This window comes from Piliocolobus tephrosceles, chromosome 15 (assembly GCF_002776525.5).
Source record: "Piliocolobus tephrosceles isolate RC106 chromosome 15, ASM277652v3, whole genome shotgun sequence".
NCBI lineage: Eukaryota > Metazoa > Chordata > Mammalia > Primates > Cercopithecidae > Piliocolobus > Piliocolobus tephrosceles.
In genome coordinates, this window is record NC_045448.1 from 24455701 (window position 1) to 24472920 (window position 17220).

The following is a 17220-nucleotide window of genomic DNA, read 5'->3' on the forward strand; positions in this document are numbered from 1 at the left end:
GCTCTGTCGCCCAGGCTGGAGTGCAGTGGCCAGATCTCAGCTCACTGCAAGCTCCGCCTCCCGGGTTTACGCCATTCTCCTGCCTCAGCCTCCCGAGTAGCTGGGACTACAGGCGCCCGCCACCTCGCCCAGCTAGTTTTTTGTATTTTTTAGTAGAGACGGGGTTTCACCGTGTTAGCCAGGATGGTCTCGATCTCCTGACCTCTTGATCCGCCCGTCTCGGCCTCCCAAAGTGCTGGGATTACAGGCTTGAGCCACCGCGCCCGGCCTAAAATGTATATATCTTTTTAAATATATTATATAAAATATATTGTATATATTTATATATAATGTATATATCTCTTAAAATATATATAGAATATATTCTATATATAATATAGAATATTATGTTATACAAATATATTTATAGAATATATTTTATATTTATATATAGAATTTATATGATATATAAATTCTATAAATATAGTTATAGAATATATTTGTATATAATATATAATAAAAATACACATTTATATATTTTATATATTTATATTATATATTTTTATATAGTATATATTATATTATATATTTGTATAATATATAATACATTATATTTATATATATTTATATAAATATAATAAATATGTTCATATATTTATATAAACTATATATTACATTTATATAAAATATAAATGTAATGTATATAAAATTTAAAATACTAATTATTTAACACAATGAACAAATATATTATTTTAAAGACATAATTTAAATCAAGATGTTCTAGATCCAACCCCTACTCAAATATAACAATCCTTAGAAGACTACTACATCACAGAAAGTACTTACACTGTATACACAGGATTCAGATATCAGTACTCAATTAATTGTGTGAAATTTGGCAAACTATTTTTCCTTAGAATCAGACTCTAAATATGTAAAATGAAAATTTTAATTAAATTAGGGTTTTTCAAACCATTTTTCTGCAGCCAAAATCTTAAACAAATGTAAAACGCAAAAGGTATTTTTTGCAAAAATCAAAATACCTATAAAGTGGATTCATTAGTGTTCTAACAATTTCATACGTTTATAAAATTTAATTGTGAAGTCAGTAAATGAAACTAATAAAGTTATTCTATTAAACACAAGCCAATAGCAGCCTCATCATATAATTTGACTTACGATGTTTGATAGCACAGTATCGGGAAAATCAGGCTCACAAATATGGAACAGTCTACCTGCTTCCAAAATTATACATGATCCAACACAGATAGAGCAAACAAAAATACGGGAGAGCCACAACTTAAATAATCAATGAGTTAATCTAATGGCACTAACTAGTGCTCTTCTCTGCTTTTAAATTTAGTATATAATATTTGAATGTGTTGTATAAAAATTATATTTAAAACAATCAAATTGAAATCCAAAGTTCCCAAACACCTGAATTAAATCTAAATAAAAAATATACAGCATCACAGTTCCCCTGAGGTTTGAGGAAAATATAATCTGCAAACACTATTAAAATTGGTAGGGAAAACCCTTTCTATACTAAAATTTCCTGATTCTATAGAACATATATTATAGATAATGGCACTCATTGAAGTTTCTCTTCTGTAAATTAACATCAAACAAGTCTAGACCAGTAGAGTCCACTAGAAACACAATTAAGCCATATATATAAAGTAATCCAGTAACACCATTAAAAAGTAATTAAAAAGAGAAATCTATTTTAACTCAATATACCCAAACCACTATCATTTCAACATGTAATCAACACAAATTATGATATTTGATTTCTTTTTAATACTAAGTCTTCAAACTATGGTGTACATTTTACATTTAGCGTACATCTCAATTTGGACTAACCACATATCAAATGCTCAATAGCTATATGTGGTTAGTGACTACAGTATTTCAAAGTACAGGTCTAGAACTATGATACAATTTTAAGTTTTAAATATAAATTTTGTCAAACATCTTAAAGCAGGTAAAATAATAGTTCCTTGTATTAATAACTCCTTATAATGCTTTACATTTTTTAAAGGTTTTTAGTACACTAGTTTAACTGATCTTCACAATAAGATTCTTCATTTTTCAGACCACAGAACTGAAGATCAATTGAAACCAAAATTGATCAAAATTGAAATGTAAAAAGAGATTCAGGTTTCTGAATAGGTTTTCTGATTATCAGTCCAGTGCACTATGTATATTATTTCCACTGCTTTACACTGTTGTTTCAACTAAACTACATAATCATGGACAAGAACCAAAATAAAAATGAAAGATGCAAATACAAAAAAAAAAAAAAAAAAAAAAACACCCACACAAACAAACAAGCAAAGCACCATTCTGGGACAGAATCTGCTTATTAAGTCTTCCTTTTTCAAAATTTAAGATCATTCTGCTCAAACTTTGGCCAGTATTCTGGCAAGGTTACTATGTTCCAAAAGACTGATTCAAGTTGAAGCATCTGTGCTTTGGTTTTCCTCCTCCCGTCGTTTCCATATATTCAGAATGGTTTCTAGATTCACCTTGTTAATGACACTGATGTGATGAAAATAAAACTGGGTATACTATTTGAGTATGCATATTTCAAAATCAGGGCTTCATTTTTTTTCACATTCTTTACTGAAGTTCACAACCAGGAGTAATTTTTTCCCCAAGGGAACATTTGGGGGCATCTGGAAATACATTTAGTTGTCTTAACTGAGGTAGAAAGTGAGTGCTACCAGTCTCTAGTGGGTAGAAGCCAGAGATGCCACTGAATATGCTATAATGCACAGCGGAGCACATTCTTCCACAAACAAAGAATTATTCAGCCCAATATGTCAACAGTTCTGAACTTGAGAAACTGCTTTAATGAGAGCAAAAATAAACACCAGGTAGATAAAAGAACTAATTTACTGAAACTATCTAAAAGAATTAGAAGAAAATACAAGAGTATTTTTCTAATCTTACTAAGGGAGACATCTTTTAGGAGACAAAACCCAGAGGCCATACAATTTTTTAAATATATTAATTTTGTTAATTATAGGCAAAAAATGAAGCTGTAAACAACACTGAAATCAATTTAATTTACTGCATGAAGGATTTTCTCAAGACAAATATCTTCATCATCTATGACTCCACTATCATTCCACTCACAATCCACCAGGAAATTCTACTGGGTTCATCTCCAGAGCATATAAAAATCTGACACTTGCAATCCTGCTGCCACAATCCTGGTCTAAACTACCTTCCTCTGTCATCTGTGATACTACCTTCCTCACTAGTCTTTTAGCCTTAACTCCACCCTATCCCAACCTGTGAATATTCTTAGCATTGTAACCAGACTGATATTTTTAAAATATAAGATACAATATGCTGAGAGAGAAAAAAAACATCAGTGGCTTCTAATTTCACTGAGTGAAAATTAAAGCCATCAAAATGGCTTCATGAAGTCCAAAAGGGCTAACCATCACCACCACCACCACCACCAACACCAACACCAAAACCTCCCATGTTTTCTCTTACCTTATTTCCTATTACACTCCCCTCACTTATTACACTGAAGCTACAATGCCTCCCTTGCCATTCCACGAATCTTTTCACCTCTGGGCTTAGGGCTTAACTGCTCTCAGAGCACAGCTTGCTTCCTCACTTCCTTCAAGTTTTGGTCAGAAGATCCCCTCTAGGTGAAGCATTCCCTGACTATTCTAATTAAAACTGTAACCTCCCACAAACTTAACAGTCCCTAGCCCCTCCCTACCCTCTCTATCAAAAGCAACAAAAAAGTTCTATTAAACTAGTGGTTCTCAAACCTTTGTTCTCAGGATACATTTATAGTCCTACAAATCACTGAAGATCTCAGAGAGTTTTCATTTATGTGATTTGTATCTACCAACATTTATCATTTTAGAAAGAAAAATAGAAATTTTAAATATATTTAATTCATTTAAAAATACTAAACCCACTAAAAACATAGATATTTTCATGAGAGATGGTTATATTTCCTAAAACCAAAAAAAATAGCGAAAAGTGACATGGTTTTATAATTTTTACAAATCTCTTTAATGTCTGCTTAATAGAAATTAAGCTGGATTCTCATATCTGCTTCTACATTCAATGTGTTGCAATAGGCTATTCTGGGTGAAGGATGTGAAGAAAATCTAGCTATACAGACACGTAGTTGGAAAAGGGAGGAGAACATTAAAAGCTTTCTCGTATAACTGAAGCCATTCTTCTTTGATATGCACAACAACTCAATGAGTAGTAGTTTCTTCGAAGTTAGTTTACAGTGTGGAATATAAAATCATAAGGGAACTTTTTGTATTGTTAACTTAAAAATCTACTGGCCTACCTATCTTGTACTTTGAAATATTTAAATACGCATGATTTTATAAGATATCACATGGGTTAATTTGAAAATATTGGTTAGATGTACAGATCTTCCATATGTCAACATACTACATTATCCAACATTCCCAAATAAAACTGACTGGTATCACCAGCAATCTCATCAGAAAAGTCATCAAATCTAGGGATACCATCAAACTCAGAATGGCAGACATAACTTTCCTGACTTTTCTAATTTTTGCTTTAAAACTTGTATTTTATCATTGACAAATACTGTCAGTTGTTTTCCTCCAAGTGAGGAGCTTGCTTCAATGTGCCAAGTACCCAAATCTGACTCAGTTTGCCACATTGGTTTGCAACTCAAATAGTTACATCAAATGCTTTTCCTAGAGTCGATCTGCACAGTTCAGTATCAACAGATGTGCTTTTATGAGTACCTCCCATTTCATCACATGGAATACTAAACAGACATATTTTCAAGGATCATGCTTCAATATCATTCATTTTTACTGCTAGATCAAGGACATTTTAAAATGAAACTGCCACCTTTTTTATTGCAAGTGTTTGGTAGTAAATAATAAAATGACTACCAATAGTTTGGTGCCATTGCCTTGATTCACAGCAAGGTGCCAGCAGTTTTACCCACCATTGCTTTTGCACCATGAGTGTCAACATTAACACACTGAAAAAGGTAAACATTTACAAGATGCCAAGTTTATTCATGGGGAAATAATAATATTTTCAAAAAATGGTCCTGAAAAAAAATGGATACCCACATGTAAAAGAATGAAGTCAGACCCCGACCTCACACAATATACATGAGATGTTCTCAGACTTACAATGGTTTGACTTAAGATTTTTCAGGTTTACAGGGAATTTTTGGGGACATAACCCCATAGAAATCTAAGAGCTCCTTGCAACTTAAAAAGGAGGTACAGTTTCTACTGAATGTGTATTGCTTCCACACTACCGTGAAATTGAAAATCCTAAATTGAACCATGGTAAGTCAGGGACCATCTCTTTTGTTGCCAGCATTAAATGCATCAACTTACAGTATTTTCAATTTCAAATGAGTTTATCAAGATGTAATCTTGGCTGGGCACGGTGGCTCACGCCTGTAATCCCAGCACTTTGGGAGGCTGAGGCGGGCGGATCACGAGGTCAGGAGATCAAGACCATCCTGGCTAACATGGTGAAACCCCATCTCTACCAAAAATACAAAAAATTAGCTGGGCGCGGTGGAGGGCGCCTGTTGTCCCAGCTACTTGGGAGGCTGAGAGGCAGGAGGCAGGAGAATGGCATGAACCCAGGAGGCGGAGCTTGCAGTGAGTTGAGATCACGGCATTGCACTCCAACCTGGGCGAAAGAGTAAGTGAGACTCCGTCTCAAAAAAAAAAAAAAAAAAAAAAAAAAAAGATGTAATCTCATTGCAAGTTGAGGAGCATCTGCACAAAAAGCTACTGAAAATGGATTAAAAAAAAAAAACCTATGGATAAGAACTAAAGCTGTCAATCCCTTAAAAAAATTGAAATAAATCTTCATGACTATTATGGTTTAAATGTTTGTCCCCTCCAAAACTCACATTGCAACTTAATCACTGAGATGTGGGACATTTGATAGGGGTGAATAGGTCAGGAGTGTACTGTCCTTATAAATGAATTAATCCATTCATGGGTTAACGGGTTATCAGGGAGTGGGATTGGTGGCTTTATAAGAGGAGGAAGAAAGACTTGAACTAGCATGCTCACCCCCCGTCCATGTGATGCCCTGTACCACCTCAGGACCTGCAGAATCCCCACTAGCAAGAAGGCTCTCACCAGATGGGGCCCCTTGACCTTGGACTTCTCAGCCTCCATAATTGTAAGAAATAAATTCCTTTTCTTTATATATTACCCAGTTTCAGGTATTGCTATAAGGAACAGAAAACATATCAAGACAATAACCTAATTAGGCAATGGCTTCTTAAATATGGTTCCAAAAGCACAAGTGACAAAAGATTTAAAAAAAGATCAATTGAAGGAGGGGCGGAGCAAGATGGCCAAATAGGAACAGCTCCAGTCTCCAACTCCCGGCGCGAGCGACACAGAAGACTGGTGATTTCTGCACTTTCAACTGAGGTACTGGGGTCATCTCACTGGGGAGTGCCGGACAATCAGTGCTGGTCAGCTGCTGCAGCCCGACCAGCGAGAGCTGAAGCAGGGTGAGGCATTGCCTCACTTGGGAAGCGCAAGGGGGAAGGGAATCCCTTTTCCTAGCCAGGCGAACTGAGACACACAACACCTGGAAAATCAGGTAATTCCACCCCAATACTGCACTTCAAGCAAACAGGCACACCAGGAGATTATACCCACACCTGGCCAGGAGGGTCCCACAGCCACGGAGCCTCCCTCATTGCTAGCACAGCAGTCTGCAATCTAACTGAAAGGCAGCAGCGAGGCTGGGGGAGGGGCGCCCGCCATTGCTGAGGCTTAAGTAGGTAAACAAAGCTGCTGGGAAGCTCGAACTGGGTGGAGCTCACAGCAGCTCAAGGAAACCTGCCTGTCTCTGTAGACTCCACCTCTGGGGACAGGGCACAGCTAAAAAACAACAGGGGAAGCAGCAGAGGCCTGTGCAGACCCGAACGACTCTGTCTGACAGCTTTGAAGAGAGCAGTGGATCTCCAAACACGGAGGTTGAGATCTGAGAACGGACAGACTGCCTGCTCAAGTGGGTCCCTGACCCCTGAGTAGCCTAACTGGGAGACATCCCCCACTAGGGGCAGTCTGACACCCCACACCTCACAGGGTGGAGCACACCCCTGAGAGGAAGCTTCCAAAGTAAGAATCAGACAGGTACACTCACTGTTCAGCAATATTCTATCCTTCTGCAACCTCTGCTGCTGATACCCAAGCAAAGAGGGTCTGGAGTGGACCTCAAGCAATCTCCAACAGACCTACAGCTGAGGGTCCTGACTATTAGAAGGAAAACTACCAAACAGGAAGAACACCTATACCAAAACCCCATCAGTACATCATCATCATCAAAGACCAGAGGCAGATAAAACCACAAAGATGGGGAAGAAGCAGGGCAGAAAAGCTGGAAATTCAAAAAATAAGAGCGCATCTCCCCCTGCAAAGGAGTGCAGCTCATCGCCAGCAACGGATCAAAGCTGGTCAGAGAATGACTTTGACGAGATGAGAGAAGAAGGCTTCAGTCCCTCAAACTTCTCAGAGCTAAAGGAGGAATTACGTACCCAGCACAAAGAAACTAAAAATCTTGAAAAAAGAGTGGAAGAATTGATAGCTAGAATAATTAATGCAGAGAAGGTCATAAATGAAATGACAGAGATGAAAACCATGACACGAGAAATACGTGACAAATCCACAAGCTTCAGTAACCGACTTGATCAACTGGAAGAAAGAGTATCAGCGATTGAGGATCAAATGAATGAAATGAAGCGAGAAGAGAAACCAAAAGAAAAAAGAAGAAAAAGAAATGAACAAAGCCTGCAAGAAGTATGGGATTATGTCAAAAGACCAAATCTACGTCTGATTGGGGTGCCTGAAAGTGAGGGGGAAAATGGAACCAAGTTGGAAAACACTCTTCAGGATATCATCCAGGAGAACTTCCCCAACCTAATAGGGCAGGCCAACATTCAAATTCAGGAAATACAGAGAACACCACAAAGATACTCCTCGAGAAGAGCAACTCCAAGACACATAATTGCCAGATTCACCAAAGTTGAAATGAAGGAAAAAATCTTAAGGGCAGCCAGAGAGAAAGGTCGGGTTACCCACAAAGGGAAGCCCATCAGACTAACAGCAGACCTCTCGGCAGAAACTCTACAAGCCAGAAGAGACTGGGGGCCAATATTCAACATTCTTAAAGAAAAGAATTTTAAACCCAGAATTTCATATCCAGCCAAACTAAGTTTCATCAGTGAAGGAGAAATAAAATCCTTTACAGATAAGCAAATGCTTAGAGATTTTGTCACCACCAGGCCTGCCTTACAGGAGACCCTGAAGGAAGCCCTAAACAGGGAAAGGAACAACCGGTACCAGCCATTGCAAAAACATGCCAAAATGTAAAGGCCATCGAGGCTAGGAAGAAACTGCATCAACTAACGAGCAAAATAACCAGTTAATATCATAATGGCAGGATCAAGTTCACACATAACAATATTAACCTTAAATGTTAATGGACTAAATGCTCCAATTAAAAGACACAGACTGGCAAACTGGATAAAGAGTCTGCTGTATTCAGGAGACCCATCTCACATGCAGAGACACACATAGGCTCAAAATAAAGGGATGGAGGAAGATCTACCAAGCAAATGGAGAACAAAAAAAAGCAGGGGTTGCAATCCTAGTCTCTGATAAAATAGACTTTAAACCATCAAAGATCAAAAGAGACAAAGAAGGCCATTACATAATGGTAAAGGGATCAATTCAACAGGAAGAGCTAACTATCCTAAATATATATGCACCCAATACAGGAGCACCCAAATTCATAAAGCAAGTCCTTAGAGACTTACAAAGAGACTTAGGTTCCCATACAATAATAATGGGAGACTTCAACACTCCACTGTCAACATTAGACAGATCAACGAGACAGAAAGTTAACAAGGATATCCAGGAATTGAACTCATCTCTGCACCAAGCGGACCTAATAGACATCTATAGAACTCTCCACCCCAAATCAACAGAATATACATTCTTCTCAGCACCTCATCGCACTTATTCAAAAATTGAGCACATAATTGGAAGTAAAGCACTCCTCAGCAAATGTACAAGAACAGAAAGTATAACAAACTGTCTCTCAGATCACAGTGCAATCAAACTAGAACTCAGGACTAAGAAAATCAAAACTGCTCAACTACATGGAAACTGAATAACCTGCTCCTGAATGACTACTGGGTACATAACAAAATGAAGGCAGAAATAAAGATGTTCTTTGAAACCAATGAGAACAAAGATACAACATACCAGAATCTCTGGGACACATTTAAAGCAGTGTGTAGAGGGAAATTTATAGCACTAAATGCCCACAAGAGAAAGCTGGAAAGATCTAAAATTGACACTCTAACATCACAATTAAAAGAACTGGAGAAGCAAGAGCAAACACATTCAAAAGCTAGCAGAAGGCAAGAAATAACTAAGATCAGAGCAGAACTGAAGGAGATAGAGACACAAAAAACCCTCCAAAAAATCAATGAATCCAGGAGTTGGTTTTTTGAAAAGATCAACAAAATTGACAGACCGCTAGCAAGACTAATAAAGAAGAAAAGACAGAAGAATCAAATAGATGCAATAAAAAATGATAAAGGGGATATCACCACGGACCCCACAGAGATACATACTATTATCAGAGAATACTATAAACACCTCTATGCAAATCAACTAGAAAATCTAGAAGAAATGGATAATTTCCTGGACACTTACACTCTTCCAAGACTAAACCAGGAAGAAGTTGAATCGCTGAATAGACCAATAGCAGGCTCTGAAATTGAGGCAATAATTAATAGCTTACCAACAAAAAAAAAGTCCAGGACCAGATGGATTCACAGCTGAATTCTACCAGAGGTACAAAGAGGAGCTGGTACCATTCCTTCTGAAACTATTCCAATCAATAGAAAAAGAGGGAATCCTCCCTAACTCATTTTATGAGGCCAACATCATCCTGATACCAAAGCCTGGCAGAGACACAACAAAAAAAGAAAATTTTAGACCAATATCCCTGATGAACATCGATGCAAAAATCCTCAATAAAATACTGGCAAACCGGATTCAGCAGCACATCAAAATGCTTATCCACCATGATCAAGTGGGCTTCATCCCTAGGATGCAAGGCTGGTTCAACATTCGCAAATCAATAAACGTAATCCAGCATATAAACAGAACCAAAGACAAGAACCACATGATTATCTCAATAGATGCAGAAAAGGCCTTTGACAAAATTCAACAGCCCTTCATGCTAAAAACGTTCAATAAATTCGGTATTGATGGAATGTACCTCAAAATAATAAGAGCTATTTATGACAAACCCACAGCTAATATCATACTGAATGGGCAAAAACTGGAAAAGTTCCCTTTGAAAACTGGCACAAGACAGGGATGCCCTCTCTCACCACTCCTATTCAACGTAGTGTTGGAAGTTCTGGCTAGGGCAATCAGGCAACAGAAAGAAATAAAGGGTATCCAGTTAGGAAAGGAAGAAGTCAAATTGTCCCTGTTTGCAGATGACATGATTGTATATTTAGAAAACCCCATTGTCTCAGCCCAAAATCTCCTTAAGCTGATAAGCAACTTCAGCAAAGTCTCAGGATACAAAATTAATGTGCAAAAATCACAAGCATTCTTATACACCAGTAACAGACAAACAGAGAGCCAAATCATGAATGAACTTCCATTCACAACTGCTTCAAAGAGAATAAAATACCTAGGAATCCAACTTACAAGGGATGTAAAGGACCTCTTCAAGGAGAACTACAAACCACTGCTCAGTGAAATAAGAGGACACTAACAAATGGAAGAACATACCATGCTCATGAATAGGAAGAATCAATATTGTGAAAATGGCCATACTGCCCAAGGTTATTTATAGATTCAATGCCATCCCCATCAAGCTACCAATGAGTTTCTTCACATAATTGGAAAAAACGGCTTTAAAGTTCATATGGAACCAAGAAAGAGCCCGCATTGCCAAGACAATCCTAAGTCAAAAGAACAAAGCTGGAGGCATCATGCTACCTGACTTCAAACTATACTCCAAGGCTACAGTAACCAAAACAGCATGGTACTGGTACCAAAACAGAGATATAGACCAATGGAACAGAACAGAGTCCTCAGAAATAATACCACACATCTACAGCCATCTGATCTTTGACAAACCTGAGAGAAACAAGAAATGGGGAAAGGACTCCCTATTTAATAAATGGTGCTGGGAAAATTGGCTAGCCATAAGTAGAAAGCTGAAACTGGATCCTTTCCTTACTCCTTATACGAAAATTAATTCAAGATGGATTAGAGACTTAAATGTTAGACCTAATACCATAAAAACCCTAGAAGAAAACCTAGGTAGTACCATTCAGGACATAGGCATGGGCAAGGACTTCATGTCTAAAACACCAAAAGCAATGGCAGCAAAAGCAAAAATTGACAAATGGGATATGATTAAACTAAAGAGCTTCTGCACAGCAAAAGAAACTACCATCAGAGTGAACAGGCAACCTACAGAATGGGAGAAAATTTTTGCAATCTAATCATCTGACAAAGGGCTAATATCCAGAATCTACAAAGAACTCAAACAAATTTACAAGAAAAAAACAAACAACCCCATCAAAAAGTGGGCAAAGGATATGAACAGACATTTCTCAAAAGAAGACATTCATACAGCCAACAGACACATGAAAAAATGCTCATCATCACTGGCCATCAGAGAAATGCAAATCAAAACCACAATGAGATACCATCTCACACCAATTAGAATGGCAATCATTAAAAAGTCAGGAAACAACAGGTGCTGGAGAGGATGTGGAGAAATAGGAACACTTTTACACTGTTGGTGGGATTGTAAACTAGTTCAACCATTATGGAAAACAGTATGGCGATTCCTCAAGGATCTAGATCTAGACGTACCATATGACCCAGCCATCCCACTACTGGGTATATACCCAAAGGATTATAAATCATGCTGCTATAAAGACACATGCACACGTATGTTTATTGTGGCACTATTCACAGTAGCAAAGACTTGGAATCAACCCAAATGTCCATCTGTGACAGACTGGATTAAGAAAATGTGGCACATATACACCATGGAATATTATGCAGCCATAAAAAAGGATGAGTTTGCGTCCTTTGTAGGGACATGGATGCAGCTGGAAACCATCATTCTTAGCAAACTATCACAAGAACAGAAAACCAAACACCGCATGTTCTCACTCATAGGTGGGAACTGAACAATGAGATCACTTGGACTCGGGAAGGGGAACATCACACATCGGGGCCTATCATGGGGAGGGGGGAGGGGGGAGGGATTGCATTAGGAGTTATACCTGATATAAATGACGAATTGATGGGTGCTGACGAGTTGATGGGTGCAGCACACCAACATGGCACAAGTATACATATGTAACAAACCTGCACGTTATGCACATGTACCCTAGAACTTAAAGTATAATAAAAAAATAAAGAAAAATTAAAAAAATAAATAAAAAAAGATCAATTGAACCATCAAAGTTTAAAATAAACCTGTGCTCCAAAGGACTCATCTGAAAAGTGAAAAGTCAACCCACCAAATGGCACAAAATATCTGCAAATCATCTATCTGATAAGGGGCTTGATGCACAATATATGTAAAGATCTCAAACTTAACAATGGAAAGACAATCCAATCTAAACACAGGCAAAGGATTTGACTATGTATTTCTTCAGAAAAGATACACAAACAGCCAATAAGCATATAAAAAGAAAGTCAACATCATCAGTCACTAGGAAAACGCAAACTATAATGAAATGCCACTTCAGACACACTAGGATGACTTGTGTTTTAAAAAATGAACAATTACAAGTGTTAGCAAGAATGCAGAGAAATTAGAACCCTCCTGCAATCTGTATCTGTAAAATGGTGCAGCCATTTTCAGAAAGTTTGGTGATTCCTCAGAAACTTAAACAGCAATTCCATTACTAGATATAGACCAAAGAAAACGGAAAACACACATCCACACAAATATTTGGACAGGCCCATTCTTAGTAGCATTATTCCTAACAACTAAAAGTGAAAACTACCCAAATTTCATCAACTGTTGAAGGAGAAACAATGCTATAAATACAAACATTAGCGGGGCACGGTAACGTGCACCTCTGGTCCCAGCTACTTAGGAGGCTAAGGTGGGAGGACGGCTTGACCCTGGGGGACAGAGGTTGCAGTGAGCCGAGATCCTGCCACTGCACTCCAGTCTGGTTGACAGAGCAAGACTCTGTCAAAAAAATAAATAAATAATAATAACTTTTTTTAAGAAAATGCTTGCTTTCCCATGGATTATATTAAGTGACAGTGATTTTTCCTTCTGATTTTTCCATTTCAAATTTTTCTATAAATGGCCATAGATTTCTTCTCTGTCAAGAAAAAAACACTGAAACAAAATTCTTTTCAAAATGCCATAAAGTTAGAAGAAAATTTAGAAAAACATTTGAAATATTTTACGATAAGGTGGACAATCTTAAAAAAGATAGAAACCCAAAAACCATAAAAGGAATGAAGAACACAGGTACATAGATGCTAAAATTGCTATACAGAAAAGAATATCGGCCGGGCGTGGTGGCTCTTGCCTGTTATCCCAGCACTTTGGGAGGCCGAGGCGGGTGAGATCAGGAGATTGAGACCAACCTGGCTAACACGGTGAAACCCCGTCTACTAAAAATACAAAAAACTAGCCGGGCGTGGTGGAGGGCGCCTGAAGTACCAGCTACTCGGGAGGCTGAGGCAGGAGAATGGCATGAACCCAGGAGGCAGAGTTTGCAGTGAGCCGAGATCGTGCCACTGTACTCCAGCCTGGGCAACAGAGCGAGACTCTGTCTCAAAAAAAAAAAAAAAAAAAAGAATAGCTTATGAATAGGCACATGACAGATTTTTTTTAAAAAACTGTAACATGGAATATAAATATAAAGCATCCTTAATATAGAAATATGTTCCATATCACTGGTATGGGGAAAAGAAAAATGAAAATTCCTCTTCCATGTACTGTTAGGAAAAAAAACAACTGAATGATTATATCCAGAACAAATGAAGAAGATGTTGAGAATGAAAGTTCATAGATTCCGGGTAAGAGAATAAATTCTTTTTTTTTTTTTTTTTTTTTTTTTTTGAGACGGTGAGTCTCGCTCTGTCGCCCAGGCTGGAGTGCAGTGGCCGGATCTCAGCTCACTGCAAGCTCCGCCTCCCGGGTTCACGCCATTCTCCTGCCTCAGCCTCCCGAGTAGCTGGGACTACAGGCACCCGCCACCTCGCCCGGCTAGTTTTTTGTATTTTTTTAGTAGAGACAGGGTTTCACCGTGTTAGCCAGGATGGTCTCAATCTCCTAACTTCGTGATCCGCCCCTCTCGGCCTCCCAAAGTGCTGGGATTACAGGCTTGAGCCACTGCGCCCGGCCCGAGAATAAAGTCTTATAATATTTTTGTCATGTAAACTTTTAGCACCATTAATCTTAAAATGCTCACATCTTTTGATACCAAGATTACTCTTGGTAATCTATCCTTATGAATATAAGAATATATACTGAAAGATGTTTATTGAAACACTTATAAAATTAAAACTATAAAACTCTGCTAAGAGAAATTAAAGATGATGTAAATTAATTTTAAGGTATCAATTCTTCCCAAAATCACCTACAGAACTGACATAATCCCAATCAAAATCCTGGGATGCATTTTGGTAGAAATTCAAATCTTTTACGGAAATGCAAAGGAACAGAATGGTCTAAATCGGTTATAAATAAATAAACTGAAAAAGATTAAAGTTTGAGAATTTATACTTACCTGAGTTTAAGACTAATTATAAAGTTACAGCACTCAGGACACTGTGGTACTGGTGTAGTACTGGTGTGGAAATATAATTCACTGGAACAGATCATAGAATCCAGAATTAAGACCTAGATAAAGTCAATAAAAGATAAAATGATTTCAACCAAGGTGCCAGCAATTCAACAAATGATGCTTTAACAGTTAGATAGCCAAAAACTTAAAAGAGGGAAAAAAAACTGACCACATGCAAACATTTATTCTAAATGGAATATAAACCCACATATAAGAACTAAATGTATAAAACTTCTCAGAAAAAAATAGAAAATCGTAGGTAACTTGACTTAGCAAAGATGTCTGAAATAGGACACAAAAAAATTCAAACTACTAAAGAGGGAAAAAAATCAATACATCAGAGTTTATCAAAATTAAAATATTTTGCTCTCCTAAAGACACAATAAAAAAACTAAAGGCAAGCCAGAGAGTGAGAAAATACAAAACATATGACCTAGAACCTGTCTCTAAAATATATAAAGAACTTTTACAACTCAATAGTAAAAAAAAAAAAAAAAAAAAAAAATCCAATTTAAAAATATGTAAAAGATTTAGCAGCCACTTTACCAAACAGGATTTATGGATGGAAAATGAGCATTTGAAAAAGATGCTTAATATCATTGTCACTAAGAAAATGCAAATTAAATCACACTAAGATAACACTTCACATCTGCTAGAATGGCTGAAATTAAAGAGCAACCATACCAAACATTAGTGAGGGTATAGTGTAACTGGAAAGGTCACAGACTGCAGAAGGAATTGTAAAATGGTACAAACACTTGGAGAACAGTTTGGAAGTTTCTTTAAAAGTTAAATATATACCATATACCTTCCACATGACCCAGCCAATTCACTTCCAAGTATTTACTCAAGGTAAATGAAAATATATGTCCATGCAAAAACTTGTAGGAGACTGTTCATAGCAAGTCTACCTGTAACAGCCAAAAACAAAACAATCCAAATGTTTGTCAACACAATAAACAATGGAACCATAGAATAGTCGTACAGCATAAAATGGAAACTATCCAACAATAAAAAGGAATGCTGTAATCTCAGCACTTTGGGAGGCCAAGGCAGGCGGATCACCTGAGGTCGGAAGTTCGAGATCAACCTGAGCAACATGGAGAAACCCTGTCTCTGCTAAATATACAAAAGTAGCCAGATGTGGTGACGCATGCCTGTAATCCCAGTTACTTGGAGGCTGTGGCAGGAGAATCCCTTGAACCTGGGAGGTGGAGGCTGCGGTGAGACGAGGTCTCGCCATTGCACTCCCACCTGAGCAACAAGAGGGAAACTGCGTCTCAAAGAAAGAAAGAGAAAAAGGAATGAAGCACTGATACTCATAAAAACATGGATGATTCTCAAAACAATTATGCTGAAACACAAAGAGGCAGAATACACAATTTATGAATCCATTTGTATAAAATCCTAGAAAACGCCAATTAATCTACAGTAATAGAAAAATCAGTGATTGACTCAGGTAAGGGGAGCGCAGGTTGGAGTGGGACCAAAGGAAAGTTTTGAAGGTGATGGATGTGCTTATGATGTCGTTTATAGTGGTTTCATAGAGTACACATGTGTCAAATGTCAAATTGTACACTTCCAATATGTAGTTTGTTATATCTCAGATATACTTCACTAAAGCTATACGACACACACACGTACACACACATGCACAGGCACACATGCACAACTTGAATGTTCATTAATGGAGGAAAAGAATAATTCGTAGAGGACCTATTTTAATATTTGTAATTAATAAAAAATTTCTATTCGCTCTGATCAATAGGTCTTAAGAATCCTATTCAATTTGGGAGGAGGTCAGAGTAATATAAAAACGATATTAAAATGATATCTTACATGTATACATGATTATGTGTTCGTATACAAATAGAGGAAAGTGTGACGGGTACATATCAAACAAATAAATCAGGAGATGGAACTGGAAAAAGAGTTCCAGGGGGTAAAAGGGAATTCACTTGACCCTCTGCTTTAGCTGACATGCTGTAAAGAGCTTATATTTCTTATTAATTTCAAAAGGTTAGAAAAATTGAATGTATACCAAAGTGGTACAACAATTAAGTGATTCATCAAAGATAAATTTCGTTAGAAAAGCACCTCCATACCTTAACTCTCTTTATGTCTTTTGGTCTACACTAACACACTCTGTCTCTCTCTCACACACACACACACACACACGCTCAACTCACACACAGCTCGGCATTAGGATCTCACACACTCACACACACACCCTGGCATTAGGATCTCTTCCTAATACAACCCTAGCATATCCCACACACTCACACACACCCTGGCTTAGAATCTAATTCACACACACACCATGGCATTACTGCACT